This window comes from Rana temporaria, chromosome 13, assembly GCF_905171775.1.
Source record: "Rana temporaria chromosome 13, aRanTem1.1, whole genome shotgun sequence".
Lineage (NCBI taxonomy): Eukaryota > Metazoa > Chordata > Amphibia > Anura > Ranidae > Rana > Rana temporaria.
Window position 1 is genome coordinate 19,232,980 of NC_053501.1, and position 23,253 is coordinate 19,256,232.

General features: G+C 42.9%; 1 protein-coding gene across 2 annotated transcripts in view; it reads right to left on the reverse strand.

Annotated features, from left to right (window-relative positions):
* MDGA2 (MAM domain containing glycosylphosphatidylinositol anchor 2) overlaps nt 1–23,253 on the reverse strand; it is a 768,978-nt gene that overhangs the window by 690,624 nt on the left and 55,101 nt on the right. The gene's annotated exons all lie outside the window — the stretch shown is intronic.

Consider the following 23,253-nt stretch of genomic DNA (forward strand, 5'->3'; position numbering starts at 1 on the left):
CAGAGAGGTGGGTTATCACTCCACCTGGTGCTACTCCAGGGTCTCTCCTCTGTGATATTTCACTGGAACTATACAGTGAGCATTGGGGTGGTTATCACTCCACCTGGTGCTACTCCAGGGTCTCTCCTCTGATATTTCACTGGAACTATACAGTGAGCATTGGGGTGGTTATCACTCCACATGGGGCCACTCCAGGGTCTCTCCTCTGTGATATTTCACTGGAACTATACAGTGAGCATTGGGGTGGTTATCACTCCACCTGGTGCTACTCCAGGGTCTCTCCTCTGTGATATTTCACTGGAACTATACAGTGAGCATTGGGGTGGTTATCACTCCACCTGGTGCCACTCCAGGGTCTCTCCTCTGATATTTTACTGGAACTATACAGGGAGTGTTGGGCTGGTTAATACTCCACCTGGTGCCACTCCGAGGTCTCTCCTCTGTGATATTTCACTGGAACTATACAGTGAGCATTGGGGTGGTTATCACTCCACCTGGTGCCACTCCAGGGTCTCTCCTCTGATATTTTACTGGAACTATACAGTGAGCATTGGGGTGGTTATCACTCCACATGGTGCCACTCCAGGGTCTCTCCTCTGCGATATTTAGCTGGAACTATACAGGGAGTGTTGGGCTGGTTAATACTCCACCTGGTGCTACTCCAGGGTCTCTCCTCTGCAGGGCATTTTTTCACAGAAAATAGGTGCAGGAACTCGACCACGACTTCCCAAACCCCCACACACCCTCCAAACCACACCAAATAGTGTGTGTGGTCAAAGTTTACTAACAGTGGGAGGCTCTTAATGCACTCCTGGCATTTAGTGCCCCTTTAGGTAACAAGTGCAGAGTTGAGGGGAGTTTACACACAGAGTGCAGAGGTTGGTGGTGTGCTATGTACATAGTGTATAGTTTAGGGGTGCTCTGCATGCAGATTACAGAGTTCCGCCTTCTTCCACATTTCACTTTCATCCCTCTCTCAGCTCTGACCTCTACATGCAACCCCCCTCCAATTCCCCATCTTTTCCCCTCATTAAAAGCACCACCATCTTTCACGTGTTGTACTTTTGTTGCTGTATTAAGCTAAAGCACCCAGCCGGCTCTAGTGTCTCTCGCACACTGTATGTGGCTCTGGCTCTCTCACTTGCAGGAAAATCATCCAGTAGGGGTGTAGGCATCTGCACTGCACCCTGGACACCTGCATCTCCCTTCTCCCCATCCTGAACTCAGAGGGAGCCGCTCGGGGGAACAGATCATTGGGATACGCGCTGTCACTTGTAAACACAGAAGCCGAACATGTGTTTACAAGTGAGAGTAGTGAGACCTGAGCCAAAGGTGGTGGAACCGAGTTCCACCAAGTTCCAGCTGAAAAAAATCCCTACTCCTCTGTGATATTTAGCTGGAACATAAACAGGGAGCATTGGGCTGGATATTACTCCACCTGGTGCTACTCCAGGGTCTCTCCTCTGTGATATTTAGCTGGAACTATACAGTGAGCGTTGGGGTGGTTATTACTCCACCTGGTGCTACTCCAGGGTCTCTCCTCTGTGATATTTAGCTGGAACTAAACAGTGAGCATTGGGGTGGTTATTACTACACCTGGTGCTACTCCAGGGTCTCTCTGCGACATTGGACTTGAACTATATAGGAAGTGTTTGGCTGGTTATCACTCCACATGATGTTACTCCAGGGTTTCCTCCTCTGTGACATCATGCTGGAACTATACAGGGAGTGTCGGGCTGGTTATTACTCCACCTGGTGCTACTTCAAGGTCATTAAGCTGGAACTATACAGGAAGTGTGGGTTGCTGGAAGTGTGTGGCTGAAGTGTGTGGCTGATTAAACAGTAACTGCATCTGGTGCTACTGACTGACTGTAAGGACCCAGGTCTGGGCCTATGGACTCTGCTGTGTCTGACAATGTCTCTTCTTTCTGAGCTACTGGTGATACTAAACTGCTCCCTGGACAGCTGCCTTGAATGATCTTGCCTTGAACCTCGTTTCTCCTAAACCTTTTGCTTCTCCTTCCTATTTTATCCATGGCTTTGTACTTCCTGTTTGCCCGATTATTGTGCTCTCCCCAGTCAATATCTCAATTTTGTCACTCCTGCTGCTGTCTGTATCTCGGCTACCACTCGTTACCGATCTTTGGCTTGTTCCTCAACCACGCTTCTATTTGATCCCAACCTGTGACCACTTGTTACTGACATTTGACTTGTTTACTGACTATGCTTATGCTTGATCCCTACCTGCTATGTCTGCTACTGGACCACAACTTGCTCACCTCCTGGTGGGGTGTTCCTGAGGACCATAACCTGGCACTAACACACAGCAAAATCCATCTCAACCATGAGGAGGTCTGGTAATTTTAGACTCTGAATTTTGGGTGAGCCTGTGTCATTCATCAAGATAATCTGCTGCTGCACTTATTCAGCGATTGGTGGGAACCTCTCTACTGCTATAGCTACTGGTCTCTGAGTTTGACCCCTGACCAGGACACTAACCCACCTGCTTTAATTTCCATTAGCATGCTTCCTTTGCAGCTGTTTGTCCCACTAGATAACTTCCAAGGGCATTTCCCAATCCATCTGAGCCCTCTGCTTCCATCCATATGATGCTTACACCCAACAACATTCCTTAATGTTAGCAGCCTTGTTAGTACATATTGTCATGGTTGAGGTGCTGCACAAACCACACCTTCAAGTAAATGAGGGCCTCCTACAACCACAAGCCAAGAAGTTGCACCAGAGTATACTCACCCCCCCCCCCAAAAAAAAAAACAGACATTCGGGATGTGGCATTATTACCTTATGAATGGTGGTAGTCATGGTGGTAGTCATGGCTCTACCACTCTCTGAAAAGTGACTCAACATGGATTGACATCTGTCTGAACTAAGCCTTATGCCGCGTACACACGGCCGGACTTTCCAATGGGAAAAACCGTGTGTACGCAGCATAAGGGACAAAACAGCTCTACTTCTAATACCAGAAGTCAACCCCACCCCATGTCCTACTATGGGAAAAGTACAGGTTCACTTAAATAATTGTTATATATACTCAATGAATACTGTACAAATATATTGTAGCTCATACACACATGAAAGGCCCTAACAAACAACACATGGAATATCTTAATCTTACTGTGCACTATTGAAGAATCCCATTGAAAAGTCATAAAATATTAAGCAAGGACGGTTCAACAATAAAACGGAAATAATGGAAGTTTTGTAAAGCAGGAACATGAGACAAAACACAAAAGAGTCTTCACCCAAGGGTGAAGTTATCTCTATCTTCTGTATATGTCCCTCGTAGCACAATGCAAACATCACAACAGGCCACACAAAAGGGTAACAATAGGGAGACAGAAGCCAAGGTAGATAAAGTAAAGATCCCATTAGGTTGGTTGCATTTATTTGATACAATGTATGTAGTTAGTATATATTTATGTAAGAAGTTCATAAAAGAACTGTGCACAATTGATCTTCCAACAGAGAATATATCTAAAATTATAAGCAGTTGGCAAGTGAAGGGGTAATAATGGTGCATTATGGATATACCTGAAATATTTCAATAGTAATAACAATTTTTAGGACAGTTTTTTCAACTTTCTCAACTTAACCCAAGGGAACCACTAAAATATCTTGAAGGTCTTAAGGGATACTTATATAAAAAATAAAAATTCAATTATTTATTTAGGGATCTATAGAAGAATGCAACCCTTTGGTGGTCAGAAGAAAAAAAAACAACCCTTATGCCGCGTACACACGATCGGAGTGGATTTTTTTCTGACGGATGTTCGCTAAAACTTGTCTTGCATACACACGGTCACACAAATGTTGTCGGAAATTGAGAATGTCAAGAACGCATTGAAGTACAACACTACGACTAAAACAGAACTTCTTCTGCTTCAAGCAAACCGAAAGACAAACTCTAGGATGACATGGATGTCACCACCCATTCCGGGACAAGTCAAAAGTCTAGGAGTCATCTTTGACTCTGACATGACGATGGATGAACAAATAGGATCGGTAGTCAGCGGATCTCACCATCTTCTCCGCCTGCTACGAAGACTCATCCCCTTCATCCCAGAAGAGGATCCAGCGGTAGTAGTTGGAACAATTATCAACTCCAGGATCGACTACGCAAACTCCCTCTACCTCGGACTTCCCAAATACCAGATTTCTTGTCTACAAGTCGTCCAGAACACGGCAGCCAGACTGATAACGGGGAAAAAACCCTGGAAATCAATCACCCCGTTACATTGGCTAGCCGTAAAGGATCGGGTCACATTCAAGGCCCTCTGCCTCACTCACAAATGTACACCAGGAGTCGCCCCCCAATATTTATGCGAGAAAATAAAATACCACAACCACAACCTACTTCAAATCCCCAAGTCTCGCTAAAAGTCTAAAGGAGAACGAAGATTCGCAGTCCAAGGACCCCGGCTGTGGAACGCTCTACCAACTAACATCCGAATGGAAGAAAATCATCGGGCCTTCAGGAAAAAACTCAAGACCCACCTCTTCTGAAGGATAGGATGGAAATGGATACCAAGCGCGATTCAGTTCGCATTTGTAGCGCTATACAAGTTATTCACTCACTCATCAGCAACTTGAGCTATAAAAACGACAAGTAAGCACGCACAGACTTGAGAATCATTGGTTATAGGTTGAGCCATCATAACCAATCTTCAAAAAGCAGACACAATTAAAAGGGGCCCCCTCTAGCATTCCATGTGGTCCTTCTCGATTTCATGCAGCCTCAAGACATTCTTAAAGCGGGAGTTCACCCATTTCTAAAAAAAAAAAAATTCTCCCCTTAGATTCCTGCTCGTTCGGTCTAGGGGAATCGGCTATTTGTATTAAAATATGAGCCGTACTTACCCGTTTTCGAGCTGCATCCTCTCCGTCGCTTCCGGGTATGGTCTTCGGGAGCGGGCGTTCCTTCTTGATTGACAGTCTTCCGAGAGGCTTCCGACGGTCGCATCCATCGCGTCACTCGTAGCCGAAAGAAGCCGAACGTCGGTGCGGCTGTATACTGCGCCTGCGCATCGACGTTCGGCTTCTTTCGGAAAATCGTGACGCGATGGATGCGACCGTCGGAAGCCTCTCGGAAGACTGTCAATCAAGAAGGAACGCCCATTCCCGCAGCCCATACCCGGAAGCGACGGAGAGGATGCATCTCGTAAACGGGTAAGTACTGCTCATATTTTAAAACAAATTGCCGATTCCCCTAGAGAAAACGAGCAGGAATCTAAGGGGAAAAAGTGCCCTCTAAGGGTGAACCCCCGCTTTAAAGTGGTTGTAATCCTCTGACATGAAATATGAACAAAGCATATCCCGCTATAGTGTGTACGTGCCTTAATCCAGAACACTAAGGGGTTGATTTACTAAAGGCAAATAGACTGTGCATTGTAGCTCCAGTGCAGTTGCTCCAGTGCTAAGTAAATGAGGTAAGGCCTCACTTTTCAAAGAATATGCAGGAAAAATAAAAAAACAAACAGCATTTTTGCTTGTGCATGATTGGATGATGGAATTCAGCAGAGTTTCTAGTCATTTACTAAACTGTGGAGCAACTGAAAAGTGCACAGTCTTTTTGCCCTAAGTAAATCAACCCCCAAGTGTAATATCTGAGTCACTTCTGACAAATTTTCCTGACACCAAGAGAAAAAAGGTGACAGGGGAAGGAGCGCCAGCACACAGCCTGTGACTGACAGCCTCAGCTCCATTCCTGTGTGCTGTGTGAAGGGGGGTGTGTCACTTCCCTCCAATCAGCTCTCACTGAGCTCTGAAGAGTGTAACTTCAGTTCTCTACCCCCCCTGATTTCTGAAAGCTCAGACAAGTTGTATAAATTCTGGACTAGAGAATAAAGGTACAACTTATGTAGGATTTGTTTAATTTCTGTGTGTCACCTGAAGCCAAATCACTTCACTGGGGCTTACAACCACTTTAAAGTGGAGGTAAACACACCCATAAAACAGTTACCTTGCTGGCATGTGCTGGAAATGTAACACTCCCATTGGTTGTTCTCTTAACCAAACTGTCAAAACCATCCAATGGCTGGTGTCATAACTAATCACATGTGCAGCATCATGGCAGTTGTAGAATAAACAGAGGCCAAGATGGCAGGTTCCTTGGCTGAAAATGATAGGAGGGTTTACTTCCACTTTAGGCTTACCGCACATGGTAAAATCTGATTAGATATATCAACAGCTATGTATTGTAAGGGCCTGTCTGACTGATTGTGGATTTAGGCCCGGATTAACGTAGATGCGCGTAACTTTGTGCTGGCGTAACGTATCCTATTTACGTTACGCCTCCGCAACTTTTACAGGCAAGTGCCGTATTCTCAAAAGAAAGTTGCGGCGGCGTAGCGTAAATAGGCCGGCATAAGCCCGCCTTATTCAAATTGTGAAGAGGTGGGCGTGTGTTATGTAAATTAACCATGACCCGACGTAATTGAAGTTTTTCACGAACGGTGCATGCGCTGTCCATGGAATATCCCAGTGTGCATTGCTCCAAAGTACGCCGCAAGGACGTATTGGTTTCGACGTGAACGTAAATGACGTCCAGCTCCATTCACGGACGACTTACGCAAACGGCGGAAATTTTTCAAAATTTGACGCGGGAACGACGTCCATACTTAACATTGGTACGCCGCATGTACGCCTCATATAGCAGAGGTAACTTTACGCTGGGAAAAGCCTAACGTAAACGCCGTATCTGTACTGCGTCGGCCGGGCGTACGTTCGTGAATTCGCGTATCTAGCTGATTTACATATTTCTAGGCGTAAATCAGCGTACACGCCCCTAGCGGCCAGCGTAAATATGCAGTTAAGATCCGATGGCGTAAGAGACTTACGCCGGTCCGATCTAATAGAAATCTATGCGTAACTGATTCTATGAATCAGGCGCATTGATACGACCGCTCAGACTCAGAGATACGACGGCGTATCTGGAGATACGCCGTCGTATCTCCTTTGAGAATCTGGGCCTTAGTGCCCAGTGTGGTGACCTTTAGGAAACAAGCTAACAAACCTTTTCCAGGATTTTAAGATACCGTAGAATGAATTTTGTCCAGAAAGTTGTAACCTTCGTTCAAATTAGCATGGGTAGTGAGGCTCGGAATATAGACTTCCTAATATAGACACGTCTCCGTTGGACCTAATTTGACCATTGAGATTATTGGCTGCTATAGATTATTCGTTCACTCCGCATTGAATGAACCAATCTTGTTAAACTAGCACATTGTAGTACAGGAGGTGCATTCCTACATTTTATGCAAACCACAATTTCCTCTGAAATAATAAAATACAAATTGACAGAAATTTTGCAATGTTACAAGCTTCATTTGCAAAAAATAAATAAAAAATCACACATTTATAATCATAATGTGCCCAACACAAATCAAGGCTTTTGTCAAGCTCTGGCTAGAGGCGAACCTTACAATCAGCATTCAACAAGTAGAGGAAAAAAAGAAAAAAAACAAAGGATTGATTGTGACAAATATTTAACCTGCTCGTATCCGACCATCAGCGGGCTGACACCCGCAATCACTGTCTACAAAAACTGAAATCTTTTCACAAGATATGATTTTTATATTAGGAACAAAAATTGGAGGCATCTCAGGTTTATTTAATCAGTCATTGTCAAGGGATAAAGGGCAGTAACTCGTAACCACCAATCAGAATTTTTAAGTGGTTGTAAACCTGGGACATGAAATGTGAACAAAGGAAATTCCGACCGTGTGTGTGCCCCATCGGAGTAATTCCAATGGATATTCCAAAAAAATCCATCAGAGTTTAGATAGAGAACATGTTCCCTTTTACTCTGATGGAATTCCGATGTGAGTTTGGCCTGGCAAAAGCCAGATCGTGCGTACGGGGCTTAAGTGTAATTTCTGTCTCGTTCCAGCATGATTAAATTCTAAGGCCTCGTACACACAACCGTTTTCCTCGACAGAATCCATCAAGAAACTTGGGGACAGAGCTTTTTTGCCGAGTGTGTATGTTTTTCATCGAGAACAAGTTCTCTTTTTCCTCGTCGAGAGTCTCAATTTCCTCGTCGTGTTTCTCGCCAGGCTGATTTTTTACGAGAAACACGTTCGTGTGTATGCTTAAAAACCCGCACATTCTCAGAATAAAGTATGAGACGGGAGCGCACCTTCAGTAAAAGTAGCATTTGTAATGGAGATAGCACATTTGTCACGCTGTAACAGACTAAAAAGTGCAAATCGTCTCTTACCAAACTTTTACTTAACACGCAGTAACATGAGATTAGCAAAAGCAGCCCCAAGGGTTGTGCCAGTGGAATCGAACTTCCCCTTTATAGTGCCGTCGTACGTGTTGTACGTCACCGTGTTTGAGAACGACGAGATTTGGCCTTGACAGTGTGTACGCAAAGAAAGCTTGTCAAGTTTCTCGACAAGCCTAACAAGAAACTTGTCGAGGAAAACGATGTTTAATTTACGACGAGTTCCTCGATCGTGTGTACGAGGCCTAACAGGTTTATCTGACACCTAGAGAAAAAAGGTGACAGGGGAGGGAGCTCTAGCTCTGTTCCTGTGTGCTGTGTGAAGGTGTGTGTGGGGGGGGTGTCTCTTCCCTCCAACCAGCTGCAGGAGGTCTTCTCACTGAGCTTTGCAGAGTTTAATTTCAACGTACTGCCCCATTTTTTTCTGAACTCTCAGACAAGCTTTATAAATTCTGGACTTTAAACAGCTGTAGAGAAGAGAATACTTTAGATAAACAAGTACAACTTACAGTATGTAGGAGGATTTGTTTCATCTCTGTGTATCACCTGAAGCCAGCCACTTCACTGGATATATGTAAGGGTTTAGTAGAGATGGGCATTCTGATCATGTGACTGCTGTGATTGACTGTCACATGATCGGAAAGCTCCCAATCACTAGTATGCATCAGAAGCTTTCCAGTCCCCACTCAGTACTGTGCTGGGAGCACGCTGTCAGCACATAAAAAGTGTTTACCTAGGGATGCATATATGTGGCTCCTTGGCGTTAAAGCCCATTCACCAAGAGGCCACATATATGCGCCAGGTTGGCAAGAGGAGGTTAAAAGAAGAGCATTGGCCATTGCAATCAGAAGTTCACCATAATTCCAAAATATTGAAGTGGAAACATTAAAGAAAGGATCTGATTGGTTGTCTCGGCCAACCAGAACTGGTTGAGGAGGCCCTGTCTGGTTGTTGTTACCCTGTTAGGGATGTGGCGTTATAAAGCTTTGGATGTCTTGTTAATATGTGAAGTGTGTCTTCTCATGTCAGTCTAACCACTATACCACTAATCAATGCCAGAGATTGTTGATAGAAGAGTAATCATGCTTGTCTACAGGTCCTAACTAGATCAGACACCATTCTGGGTAAAGATGCCTCAAGGTTTGAGCGTGTGCTCTGAATGTTATTAGCAATGTGACGAATGAGCACGGTGTACCAGAGCCCTGGCCGTAATGTGCTCTAATGACATTTTAATATTAAAACGGTACTAAGCCCATCAATTTAACTATTTCCCAAACACTTACATTTAAGGCATGCTATGAATGATAACTGTCACAGTTTCTCGTGCTATTAATGGAACCGTCAAGCCTGTCAAGCCTTCAAATAGCTGGTGTCATGACTGATCACATGTGCAGCACCAAGGCAACTTCAAATCAAACTGAGGCCAAGATGGCAGCTTCCTTGGCTGTAACGGTGTGACACTATTGCTATTTTAGAGATTTTACAGCTTAAACATGAGTAGAAGCTGGGCCTTCCCTATTCATAAGCTAATGAACTTGTTGAACTGGTATGCGAAACTCAGAAAAGGAAATGATGTAGGCAGGAATTAGGGGTAGGGAAAGGGACTTGAACACAGCCATGTGCTGAATGGATAAAGAAGTCGTATTGCAGGACTCCAAGAAGCAAGGAGCAATCTCTGTATATTGCCTGGATAAAAGGAAGAAGACTCCATTACCAGGAAGAACCAAGTTAAAGAGGAAGCTCTGTTTATTTGCCTCCTTCCCAACTCTGCTGCCACATTTGCCATCTTTCAGGGGGAAGAGGGGCAGGTACCTGGTTTTGACAGGTACTTGCTCCCACTTCCAGATGAGTTAACCATGACCCCCCTCCTCAGTAGGGAACCAGATGTAAAGCAGCATGGCTTCATCGCTGGCTTGCCAAGAGGGAGGCGGCAGCACCCCAGAGCTGATTCACTGGATTAATGGACAGGTAAGTGCCCTAATATTAAAAGTCAGCAGCTAGAGTATATGATTTTGCATTTTTTCTGAATGAGCCTGGCGCTCTGTTTAAGTAACTGTTTAGTGTATACCTATTGCATACGATGACCATGCTCATTTGCCTGGAAGGATAGATATCTTGTGCATGTGGGAAAGTACAGTGTCATACCTCCCAACTTTTTGTGATTGGAATGAGGGACACCTGTCAGAAAAAGTATGCAGGCATAGGACACACCCCTTGCCATGCCCCCTTAGAGGAGAATTGTACAAAAAACAAGATTTGTTAAACCCACAAGTGCTTTTTTTACCACTACTATTCCTTTATATTGGCTTTTGGAATTTACAAATGTAGCAATTTAGAATATGGATGAAAGGTTTAGTATTGGAAAACACTTTTTGAAAGATAAAAAGTGCATTTTATATACATCTATATAGATCAGACCAAAATGAGGGACAAATGAGGAGAATGAGGGACAGAGGGACATTGCTCAAAATCAGGGACAGTTGGGAGCTATGCAGTGTGCAGCTGCTCACTAAAATGCATTAGAAAAGGTGGCACTCACCCACTACAGTAAACCACATAGCTCAAAACAGGCTCAATGCAAGAAAACAACTGTTCAAACTATATTGCTGCATTGTGGATTGTTGCAGTGCACTGCGTAAAAATGTAGGATGTCCGATTGTCAGTGTAGCTGTCATATACTGGTTGTCAGTATAGCTGTCCTATGTGTGGATTTGCCAGTTTTCGGCTCTCCCCTCCCCACGAGCTGTCAGTGTAAGAGGAGAATTTCTGATAACCGGCAAATCCTGTTTACATCCGTGATCATCTGTGATTGGACACAGCTGATCACGTGGTAAAGAGCCACAGTGATTGACTCTTTACCCTGACCTGTGATCAGCTGCGTCCGGAGGATGCAGCGATCACAGCCGACGTGTGCCGCAGGGGGCGTGCAGGCAGCACGAGCATGGGAGCACGTTATATGATGGCCGTGCTGTAGCCGTCATTCGGATATAGCACGGTTGAAAAGGGGTTACAGTAAAAAGAAAAAAAACAACACCAGCCAACCCTCACTGCCCCTATACAATGCACACCAGCTTGCAAGCATTTTATCATGCATGCTGTGGTGTACTGGAAGACACCGCCAAAGCAACAATCCCAGTAAATCTCAGTTTACGTTTTTTTTTTTTTTTCATATAACTTTATTAAAATGTCATGAGTGCATGTAGTCTTTATTTTTAGCAACACTATGGTGTGAACTGACAGCATGGGAAGCACAGCTCTTTGCTCTGGAAAAATCTGTCAGCATAGCATAGCATTCTCACAGGAATCACACAGGAACGTGTGAACCGGCCCTAAAAGATGAGAGTTTGCTTTCCTATGCCTTGGGCCTAGGTGGCTTTTCCACAAATCCAGGCCTACCTCAGGAGGATCTCATTACTGAAATCCTACCCCGGATTTCTGTGAAAGCAATAGATTTTCTGTGGAAATGGATATAATCCAACGTGACATAAATTGTTGATTGTTCTTCTGTTACTACAGAGCCGCAGCTTTCTCGGCATGCAGAAGACAGCTAATGGTAAATGTTTAGGTGCGAAATCCAGTCAAATCCTCGCCGTTTTCAGTGTGCGCATCCCCAGACACTGGCACAGAAACACTGCAATAACATGTCATTTCCACAAATTGCATATTCCATTCCACTTAGAAGTGGAGGATTCTGGAGCAGAGTACCGCAATTGTGACATTCAATTCAACGCCAAAATAGTCCCCATTTGTGTTGCTTGTCAATGCAGGCTCACTTAAAATGGCCCGGTCTTTGAATGAGCCGTCGATTTTCAGACATTGCTAAACATTTCTGTCTTCGGTTACAGTAAACATAGATTTCACTCAGCGTGTTACAAATGCATGAGCTGGCAGCCATAACACACATTTTTCTGTGAGGAACTATGGAGCACAATGGGCCTTGTTTGTTTCGGAGAGTGAAGAGCAATGTGGGGTTGAGGCACTTAGCGACTAATCAGACGACAGCTGTAACTTTTCTGAAATTGGTTAGAACGTGCAAAATATGATATTTAGGCTTTGTTCACATCGGGGGTGAGGCCTGTACACAATGAACGAGAATTGAATTTGTTTTTGTGTCCCTAGAGGTAGCCCTTCCATGCAGGTAGCCCTTTCAAGTCTAGATAGGGTGACTAGACATTCCTGGTTTCCAGGGGACAGTCCCCGAACTGAAGACACTGTCCCCAGAAGTCTGTCCCTGGTTTTGTCCTTAGATTCAGGGGCAGCGCCAAATAGGAGCTTGGGGGTGCTCAAGCACCCTCGCAAATTCTTTAAGCATCCCCACACAGCACCCCCAAAATTCACATGTTAGGTATCCATTTACTCTACATAACATCATACGTAGTTGGTGAGGTTGAGAGACACAAGTCCATCAAGTCCAACCTGTGTGTGTGCTTTTGTGTCAATATTACATTGTATATCCCTGTATGTTGTGGTCATTTAGGTGCCTATTTAACAGTCTTTTGACATTATCGATGCTCCCTGCTGAAACCACTGCTTGTGGAAGAGAATTCCACATCCTTACTGCTCTTATGCCGCGTACACACCATCACTTTATGTGATGAAAAAAAACGACACTTTCTGTGAAGTAAAAAATAACGTTTTTGAAACTTCAATTTTCAAAGACGAAGTTGCATACACACCATCGTTTTCTCACAATGATCTTGCAAAGCGAGGTTGCGTTCCACCACGTTTTACCATTGAAGCTTGCTTCATAAGTAGCTTCTGGGCATGCGTGGATGAAAAAACGTCTTAGAAAACGACGTTTTTTGCTACACACGGTCAATTTCTGTGAAGTAAAAAGTGCACTTTTGAAAAACGACACATAAAATTGAAGCATGCTTCATTTTTTTTTGGTCGTTTTTTACAAGACATAAAACGACGTTTTCCCCCACACACAGTCAATTAAAGTGACGTTTTTAAAAACGTCATTTTTTTTTCATCACATAAAGTGATGGTGTGTACGCGGCATTACAGTAAAGAACCCTCTACGCAGTTTAAGGTTAAACTGCTTTTCTTCTCATTTTAGTTATTGGAAACATTTTATCCCTATTGTGGGGTCACCAGTACAGTATTTGTACATTAAAATCATATCCCCTCTCAAGCGTCTCTTCCCCAGAGAGAATAAGTTCAGTCATCATCTTTCACATTATACAAAAAAATTGGGCTAACTTTAAATTTTTTTTTATCATTCATTAAAAAACTGCATTTGAAAGACAGCTCAAATACAGTGTGACATAAAATATTGTAACCACTGCCATTTTATTCTCTAGGGTCTCTGCTAAAAGTCCAACCTGTGTGTGTGCTTTTATGTTAGTATTACATATTGTTAATAAAAAATTTTTTTTTAATTATTAATACTGTAATTATATATATATATATATATATATATATATATATATATATATATATATATATATATATATATATATATTTATATTAGGGCCGTGGAAATGAACTAATAATCTTTAATTTTTTAGATCGATCAAAATCCTTTTGATTGGTACTCAACTCTCCGCCGACTTCCGGGCCTTCAGGGAGTTCCGTCGGAGATCCGGTGACATCACGGACACCGGCGGGGCTTGCCGTGTCCATCTGAAGGGCTCCTTTGCTGTGCCTTCATATCTGCATGCCGGCGGGACCTTACTATCTGCCACACGCAAGGGCTGTTACACTTCCCTCTATCACTTCCCTCTATCAACCTGGGATTCTACAACCATCCACTGGGAGTTGTGATAGTTCCCTTCACGGGACATCTACATGCCGACGGATTGATGTTAACCCCTCCTCATCTGGATTCAGCAGTGGCATCGTTGTACACATTTTTATACCAGTATCATACTTAGCTACATGTTTTTATGACTGATTTTGGTACCGTTTGGTATTACTCGCATCATTTTTACAGTTTATGTAGCTACATCGATTTTATCTCCAGTGCAATATTTATTTTGTTACCTACTTGAAGACTATACAAGTTTTAATGCTATTCCCATCGAGCGCTGCCTTTGTGTGTTTTTTGTATCCTGCTATCCATTTTTCCAGTGGTTGGTAGCTGCGTTGGGAATCAGCCTGCAAGGAGATTAGCTAAAAGTAGTTGGATCTGTATGTGCGTTATAATTAATCGAAATTAGTCGATTAATCGATTACAAAAAAAATCAATTAATCGAACACAAAAATTTTGATCAGTAACTGCCCTAAATTAAATGTACATGTACAGTATATATTTTTTTCCCACACATACAACACATGTACACATACAGTATTCCATTGATTTCTTTGGGGATTAAATAGCGTGTGTATAAAATAACCACTAAATGAATTACATGTATAATTGACAATATTCATGAAAAATTGAGCGCTAATGGGGAAAATGGGCAAATTTGTGTCTCAGCATGCCTGTATTAAGCCAGATTAATATTTCTGTGTCAGTTATTTTCACATTGGAAGGGTTATGTCTATGAGTCAATTTAAATGTGTTAAAATTAGTGGAAATTAAATAATTAGTTTACAGGCCTAGTTGGAGAAAGTGTATAATTGATGCATTCATGCTTATTGTAGAGATATACAGATGCTGAGTATCTGAGTGGAGCAGATGGAAAACTGAAAGAGTGAAGTGTACACTTAAAACAGATTTCATACAGGGGAGGAGGATAAAATTGATAGAATGAAATTGGTAAAAATTAATTAACCACTTCAGCCCCAGAGGATTTGGCTGCCCAATGAACGGGCCATTTTTTGCGATTCGGCACTGCGTCGCTTTAACTGACAATTGCGCGACCTCTGTTTTTTTTTTTTTCACTTAACAAAAAAAGAGCGTCAATTTTGAAAAAAAAACAAAATATTTTTAACTATAATAAATATCCCCCCCCAAAAAATATATATATATATATAAAAAAAAAAATCCACAGTTTAGCCCAATTTGTATTCTTCTACATATTTTTGGTAAAAAAATCACCATAAGTGTATATTGATTGGTTTGCGCAAAAGTTATAGCGTCTACAAAATAGGGGATAGATTTACAGCATTTTTATTATTATTCTTTTTTTATTATTAGTAATGGCGGCGATCAGCAATTTTTATCATGACTGCGACATTACGGCGGACACATCGGACACTTTTGACACTATTTTGCGACCATTGTCACTTATACAGCGATCAGTACTATAACAATACACTGACTACTGTGTAAATGACACTGGCAGGCAAGGGGTTATGTGTGTTTTAGGGGATTGGCTACATTGTGACATGACACTGATCGCTTCTTCCGGTGACCGGGAGCAGAAGATCAGTGTCCTGTCACAAGGCAGAACAGGGAAATGCCTTGTTTACACGGGCATCTCCATGTTCTGCAGCTCCGGGACGCGTTCGCGGGACACCATCGAGTCCGCAGGTCCCGCCGGCACGATCACAGAGCTTGTGGCAGGGGCCATCCAAAAGTACTTCAACAAGTTTTCTTTTAAGATTTTGAGGTGAACGGACTTTCCCGAAAGAAAACGACACTCTGCAAGAAATTCATTTGTTCATGAAAACCGTTCCATGTTGCCGCTTTGAATTTTTTTAATCAATGTGGTCGAAAATTTGACCCTCCTAATAATTGGAAGATAAGACACACATTCAAATTTTATAACAAAATTATTATAATGTGTGGTTAGCTTTATGTTAGACTTACTTTAAAATGTGCTTTGGGGTTGGTGCTCCTCTGTGCTTAACTGCAACACTGTAGGCACCTGAACATCGTCCCTATATAAGCTTATTGGACATCCCTTTAGGGCATTATTTTAGGGTTGGCTTCCCTTTACTGCTGTAATAACCTTCACTCTTCTGGGAACGTCTTCCTTAAGATTTTGAAGTGTCTGCAGAAATTTGCGCCCACTCAACGAAAAGGTATTTGTGAGGTCAGGTACTGATGTTGGCTCAGAAGACCAAGCTAGAATTTAAAGTGGCACTAAACTCAAAATCGAAAAATGATAATAGTGCAGCTTACCCAACCTTGGATGAGGTGGCTGCATTAATTTTCTTTTTTAGGCTTTTTTTCCTACCTGGTGATTCAATGAGTAACACACGTCATGTATTATGCCCTGTACACACGATCGGATTTTCCGTCGGAAAAACCTTGGGTGTTTTTTCCGACGGAATTTCGCTCAAGCTTGGCTTGCATACTTTCGTCCGTCAAAAACAGGGTGACGTTCAACACTACGACGAGCCGAGAAAATTAAGTTCAATGCTTCTGAGAATGCGTTGAATTGTTTCCGAGCATACGTCCGAATTTTGCGCGTCGGAATTGGTACAGACGATAGGATTTTTTTTGTCTGAAAATTTGAGAACCAGCTCTCAATAATTTGTTGGCGGAAATTCCGACAGCAAAAGTCCAATGGAGCCTACACACGGTCCGAATTTCCGTTCAAAAGCTCACATCGAACCTTTTGCTGTCGGAATTTCCGATCGCGTGTACGGGGCATAATGGTTTCTTGGCAAGCACATTGAAGATAAACTCCAACTAACACTTTTAACCTCTTGAAGAACATGTGAGTTTTTTTTTTTTGCTAGAAAATTTGTTAGGAGCCCCAAACAATATATATATTTTTATATATAGCAGAGGCCATAAAGAATACATTTGTGGGTTTTGCAATTTTTTATTTCACACTGTATTTGCCCAGCGGTTTTTCAAAAGCCGTTTTTGGGAAAAAAAATACAATTTTTTAAATTTGAATGCAAAAAAACAATACATAACTAAATTTTTTGGTAAAATATAAAAGATGAGTAAATAGATACTAAACATGTCACGCTTTAAAATTGCACTATCCATTGACGATGCTTTAAAAGCCTTTACAGGTTACCACTCTAGATGAACAGAGGAGGTCTAGTGCTAGAATTGCTGCCCATGATCTGTCGTTTACGATTTGTGTGCGTTCAGGATAGACCCACGTGTTCACCTTTGAACGCTAGTACGGGGGTGAGGGGTGGAGGATGAGGGCACTTTGAATTTTTTTTTTTAAATATTAGTTTTCTTTTAAGTTTGTTATTTTTACACTTTTCCTTGAATTTTTTTTCACTTTTATTGCTGTCACAAGTAATGTACACATCCTTGTGACAGTAATAGGGACCCCAAATCCCTTGTCTGCACTTGAAAGCATTCAAAACGCCAAGATCTACTTTTTCGAATACTTTCGATTTTCAAAAAATGGCGCCATTAAGATGCTGGTAACCCCGAAGTGATGTCATTGCTTCTGGATTACTATAGGGGCAACACGATCAAAGCCTATTCTGGCTTTATTCGGGTCTCCAACTGGCCAACGGACATGCAGGCTAGTAGATAGGGTCTCCCGGTGGGACAGGAGAGCCTGAGTGAGCCACGGAGGGGTGTCCCCTCCCGCTGCTTGCAATAATAACCGAGTGGCAACTGGTGTGATGTTGGCCACTGCCAGCATCACTCCAGTGCAACCACTTGAATTCAAATGACCTCCCAGGTACGTGATTTAGCGGAAAGTGGTTAAGCAGTTACAGCAGCAGTATTTTATTCTTCTTTTGGGAATAACGGCTTTATATACCGTATATATCATTGAATACGGGCTGACCGTTGTAAGCACCTCATCTCTCTTTCGCGTCTTTTTCTCTTCATAGGTCAGCCCCTCTTTCCATATTTTTTTCTATCTTCTTGACTCTCCTCTTTGTCCTCACTTCATCTTTCCCTCATTTCTTCTCTCTCCATCCCTCCCTTCCTCTTTCTCCATCTCAGCCGCTCTTCCTTTACAGAGACAACAAACATAATTTTAAAGCTACAAAAGATGGTCTTTATCATCCACTTAGACTGGAAAGGTCACCTTGTTGTGCTCTATGGTATGATAGATGACCTCCAATGCGTCAGCTTGACAACATGAAACCTCCGATCATTTCCGTGCCTAATGACTGCTTGGTAAACCTGGCTTCAATGATAGACAGAACAGTGCGGTGTCCAAATATTTCCCGACTTGAGGTCAGTTATGGTTTAGAGAAGGTCTTTTGTGTTTCCCTTTCAGCATTGCTGGAAAACTTCCTTTCATCGTAGAAAGTGAGAGATAATGGGGTGAAAGGTGAGTATAACAGGTTTTTCGCCTACAGATGTTTTTTTTTTTTTTTTACTTTTAATTGTTTTAGCAGGGAGAAGGGGGCAAACAGCTGACCTTACATAGGCCTTTTGTTATTTATTTATAAACACCATAGACCCAGATAGCAAGAATAACCTGCCACAAATTTGTGGCAGTGTTGCATTGTAAGTCTGTTAACTTTCTGCACATTTTCACTGGCAAGTTGTACACTTGCAGAGCACAAAGCACAAGTTCTAGTTGACAATTTTCCATTTTGTATAAAATTTGCGTGGAAAGTCTCTAGCAAGAGCAAAATTGCAGTGGTGAGTCTACAGCAAGAGCTCCGTAAGTCTACAGCATGAAAATTCAGCCACAGTGACCCCCTGTGGTGGGATGACTATTGCACAACAAAACTAAACCAGAACTTGCAGCAGACTTGCAGAATGTTTGCAAAGAAAGTTTATCTGGAGTCATGCAATGGGGACTTATGCAATTATGCAACAAACTTGTGATGCCTGGCAAGTCTAGCAATATCTTAGTACCATATTTTTTGCCGTATAAGAAGCACTTTTTCTTCCCCAGAACTGGGGGGGAAAAGTTGGTACGTCTTATACGGCGAATAGACAAGTTTACCTGTCCGATCGGTGATCCGCGATCCGAACGGGAACAGAACGCCGCCGCGGCCTTAGGAAAGACCGCAGCTTTGGCCTAGCTCCGGAGCCCGTCCTCCATCTTGGTACACCCGTCGGCGGTGCGCACTGACGTCATCACCCCTCTGCGCGCGGATCCTAACAGAGCGCGCATCGGAGGAACAGTGAGGTGTGTTGGATTGGCTATTAGGGGGCAGGGCAATGTAATGTTACTGGCTGTTACTGGGCAATGTTACTGGGCAATGTTACTGGCTAATGTTACTGGGCTAATGTTACTGGGCTAATGTTACTGGGTTAATGTTACTGGGCTAATGTTACTGGGCTAATGTTACTGGGCTAATGTTACTGGGCTAATGTTACTGGGGTAATGTTACTGGACTAATGTTACTGGGCTAATGTTACTGGGCTAATGTTACTGGGCTAATGTTGGGGTGGTGTGATGGTGATGACCAGTGGGGGGGCAAATATTTTACTACAGTATTTGGTTCAGAATATTTTTTTTCTAGATTTTCCTCCTTTAAAATTGGGTGCGTCTTATATGCCGGAGCGTCTTATACGGCAAAAAATACGGTAAGTCATTTTTAAACTTGCAGCACAATTGTTTGCTACAGTAAGAAGGGACACTATTACAGAGTGAAGATTGGAATCATGATGAAACTGCATAACATAAAAGCAGTGCAAAATGTAAATGTCCCTACCTCCCACAAAGTAGACCAAAGACCAGTTGTGGTCTAGGAAGAGTTGCAGTTCAACGGTATAAACAAACATAGTAGAACCCCCATTTTTTTTATTTTTTTTATTAAAAGGGAATGCAATGTGAGCGAAACAAAATAGGGGGGGGGGAATGGGAGTGGGGGTAGAAGAAAATGTGAAGGAAGAATAAAAACGGGGGAGGGAGACACAATTTCCTAAGAATATAGAGAGTGGAACGTGCTCAGCTGAAGTGAGCGGGTCTCCAGCTAGTCGTTCCTTGCCTTCTTCAGAAAAAATATAACAGCTCCAGTGGAACCAAGTTCTCGTATAAGTTTCATGTTTGTGGTGGGCAGAGAGATCCAGGTCTTCCATACAATTGGTATCTTCAACTTTGCGTAGCCAGAGTGCAGTAAAAGGGGGACTATGGCCCTTCCATTTTAGAAGGGTGCAAGCTCTGGCTGTGTTCAACAGATGGCAAAGTATGGATTTCTTGTATGTCTTGAGGGGATTGCGAAGTGTAGGAAGAACAATCAGGAACACTAAAGGCCATATATTTTGGGTTATTGATCTGACCTCAGACCAGAAAAGCCATAATAGTGGACAAGACCAAATATATGCGCAATCAAGCCTTTGCAAGACCTTTGTTTAACCATTTATGATAAACAGAGACATTTAATGGTTGAATAAGTATTTCATATGAAAATATCTGAACTGGATTGTTTTGATGAGAAAGCAATCATGAGATAATGTAACAAGTGCCGTTAAAATAAAACTAAAGATGCTGAAGTGCTATAGTGTGTACAGATTTCTTTTTTTTTTTTGGACATCTATATACTGTAAATTACATTTTGGCTGATAAGCACATTACATAAGCAATTTCCATCTTGTAGCTTGGCGGCACCATCTCTGCGCTGTCTCTGTTGCATGACAATATTGTATTTCAATTAAACTATAATTAGAACATGAGGCATTTTATACCTGCGGTGAATGTAATAAGCAGAAGCCAGATTTTATTGGGATCATTTGCTGCCAAACATAAAGAAAGAAAATGTGATATTTAGATATGTCATGAATTAGGGGACAGAATAATGAAATAATAATGATAATACATTAGAGCTAGACTTGAAGACCAAATGAACTTTCAGTTTAAGGGCTCATTCATTCACATAGCTGATTAGGAGCAGGAAGAACATTTCACTGCAGCAGAAATGCAGTGTCCAATCGTACTATCTGTCCCTAATCACACGTAACCGCTCGGATGTGCAAATACATGCAAAACAGTCATGGCACCTACAAGCAAGCAAAAATACAACAAATGGCTTATGACTAAGGCCTTATAGGCTGAAACATGTCAACCATTCCTATATGCGTTTGTCCACTGTGGCTTGTTAATAAACACTACTAATTTTTAAGAGCAACGACCGGAGTGCGGATCATCTTTTCTTCATTACTCTACTCAGCCAACGACTGTGGATCGAGCACTCGGGAACCTTGCTTTCTATGTGATGTATGGATCGCAGCACTGACTTTTATACATCCTGTAACGGTCAGGGGTTAACACCGTTTACGATACTCCATTCCACCAACCCACGACAGCTTATCCGACACTCCACAATCCAGCAAACACGATCCATATGGATTTTCCCAGAATAACGAGACACAAGCTCTGTTCTCTGGTTCCAAACGAATGAATACTTTAATGGTAAACTCAGCTTTTCTTATACAGTTATCAACCAAATATGGACAATGACTCAACTCCACCCACAAAATAACACAATGGGTGCTCAATACACTTTCCTTTATATAATGACATTCAGATACTAATCATTACCCAGACGTTCTGACTCCGCGATAAGTTATTCTCACCTGCTACACAATACACATTCCTTTGTAGACGCAAGTCAGACGTCTGACCTTTAGAGGGAGCCAAGTCACAACACATATTATCATCAATAGAACTTCACACAATGAAAGGTTCTTTAGAGGCAGACTTAATTAGCACAATAGACAATAGAATGCAATCACAGCAAGCTGTTATCACTACAGGTAGACTTAATTAGCACCTCAACAGTCTATGTACCACATTGAATGAGTCACTCTCCTAATGACCTGTTGGGGTCAGAATAAACAACTTGTAATATTTCAAGATATCCTGCAATACATGAATTATCATTATTGTGCCATCTCATGTAATTCATGATATCATTTCTCAGTCATCCTATGCCCCTATTGGACATAGGATGACCCTAGACCCAAGAGTCATTAGTGAAGCTGGCACAGGAGTACCCTGCATCCTTCAAAAGTCTCTGGGTATCACGGGCCATTCCGTTACACATCCCTATAAAGCCTTTCAACCATGTATCCTAGATTCAGACCTACATGGATGAAACGTATTAGTGGTGGTGGTTTACATTGCACAGTTGTGCGCCATGCTTGTGGACTCACTATTGAGCTAGGTGTGCTCTCATCAGCAGACCAGCACCTGGTAACAATGTTTGAACCAACCAGTGAATCATACACTGGGGTTTTCAAGTGAGGCTTTCTAGTACAAGTGTGTGGTGGCAGATGTCATTTTTTTGTACAGGTTTCCGGCTGTGGCTGATTGCACACATCTTGTGCATGCCCGTCACAAAGAAACACTGGTTTGTGGTGGTGTTTGCCCCAAATCAGCTGTGTGAACGAGCAATAAATCAGCTAGATATATTCTGGGTGCATCAAAACAAATGGCGTGCAATCTCAGTGTAGCACCCCCTAGCTGTGTTGCTTGCCTGCTCGGATTTTTGTTTGTTAGTGTAGATAAATTCAGGCTTGGCTGGTAGCCAAGCCTGTGTGTTTTTCTGGGTCAGTGTTTGAGTGACTCAGGGAGAGCTGGATGACTCACAGGCAGCATTTTGGAGACCTTTCCCTACTCCTGGAACTTGCAAAAGAATAGGTCTGGAGGTAAGGAGGAGCTGCCTGGAGTATTCTGAGGGCCCAGACCAATCCCCAACAGATGGGTTGCAGAGGGCAGGCCCCCTTTAAATACTCAAGGTCAACCTGGCTGGGGTAGTGGAGTTCAGTTGGGAAATGGAGATGGAGTGTTAGGTTGTTGTGGCCCTTGAGGGTGAACCCTAGTCTCGGGGGTGACCTGAGGCCTGGGCTCGGGTGCGGATGGGACCCTCTTTATGACACACAGAGGGGTCCTGACCAGGAGGCACGGGAGCAAGTGGGAGACAGCAGAACACTGCTGGGCAGCTCTCCAGGGAGGAAGGAGGGTTTGTGAGTGATACAGTGGGAGAGGACTGGAAGGACTGGGAGAGCAGTCTGGGATGGATGCAAAGTCAGTCTGGGAGGACTGGTGAGAATTTAGCTAGGAAAGGGGCAGCTGCAGCCAGGAGGGCTGGCAGAGCCTGAAGAGGTGGTGCTGGGCTCAGTAGCCACAGGAGGATGACAGCTGGACACTAGAACTTTGCTACACAAACAAGGGGCCTGCCTGTAAAGGGCGTTTGCTAACAGTCGGACTGAGTCTTTGTCAGATCATCCAAAGGCCTCGTATAGACAAGCGGACATGTCCGATGAAAACGGT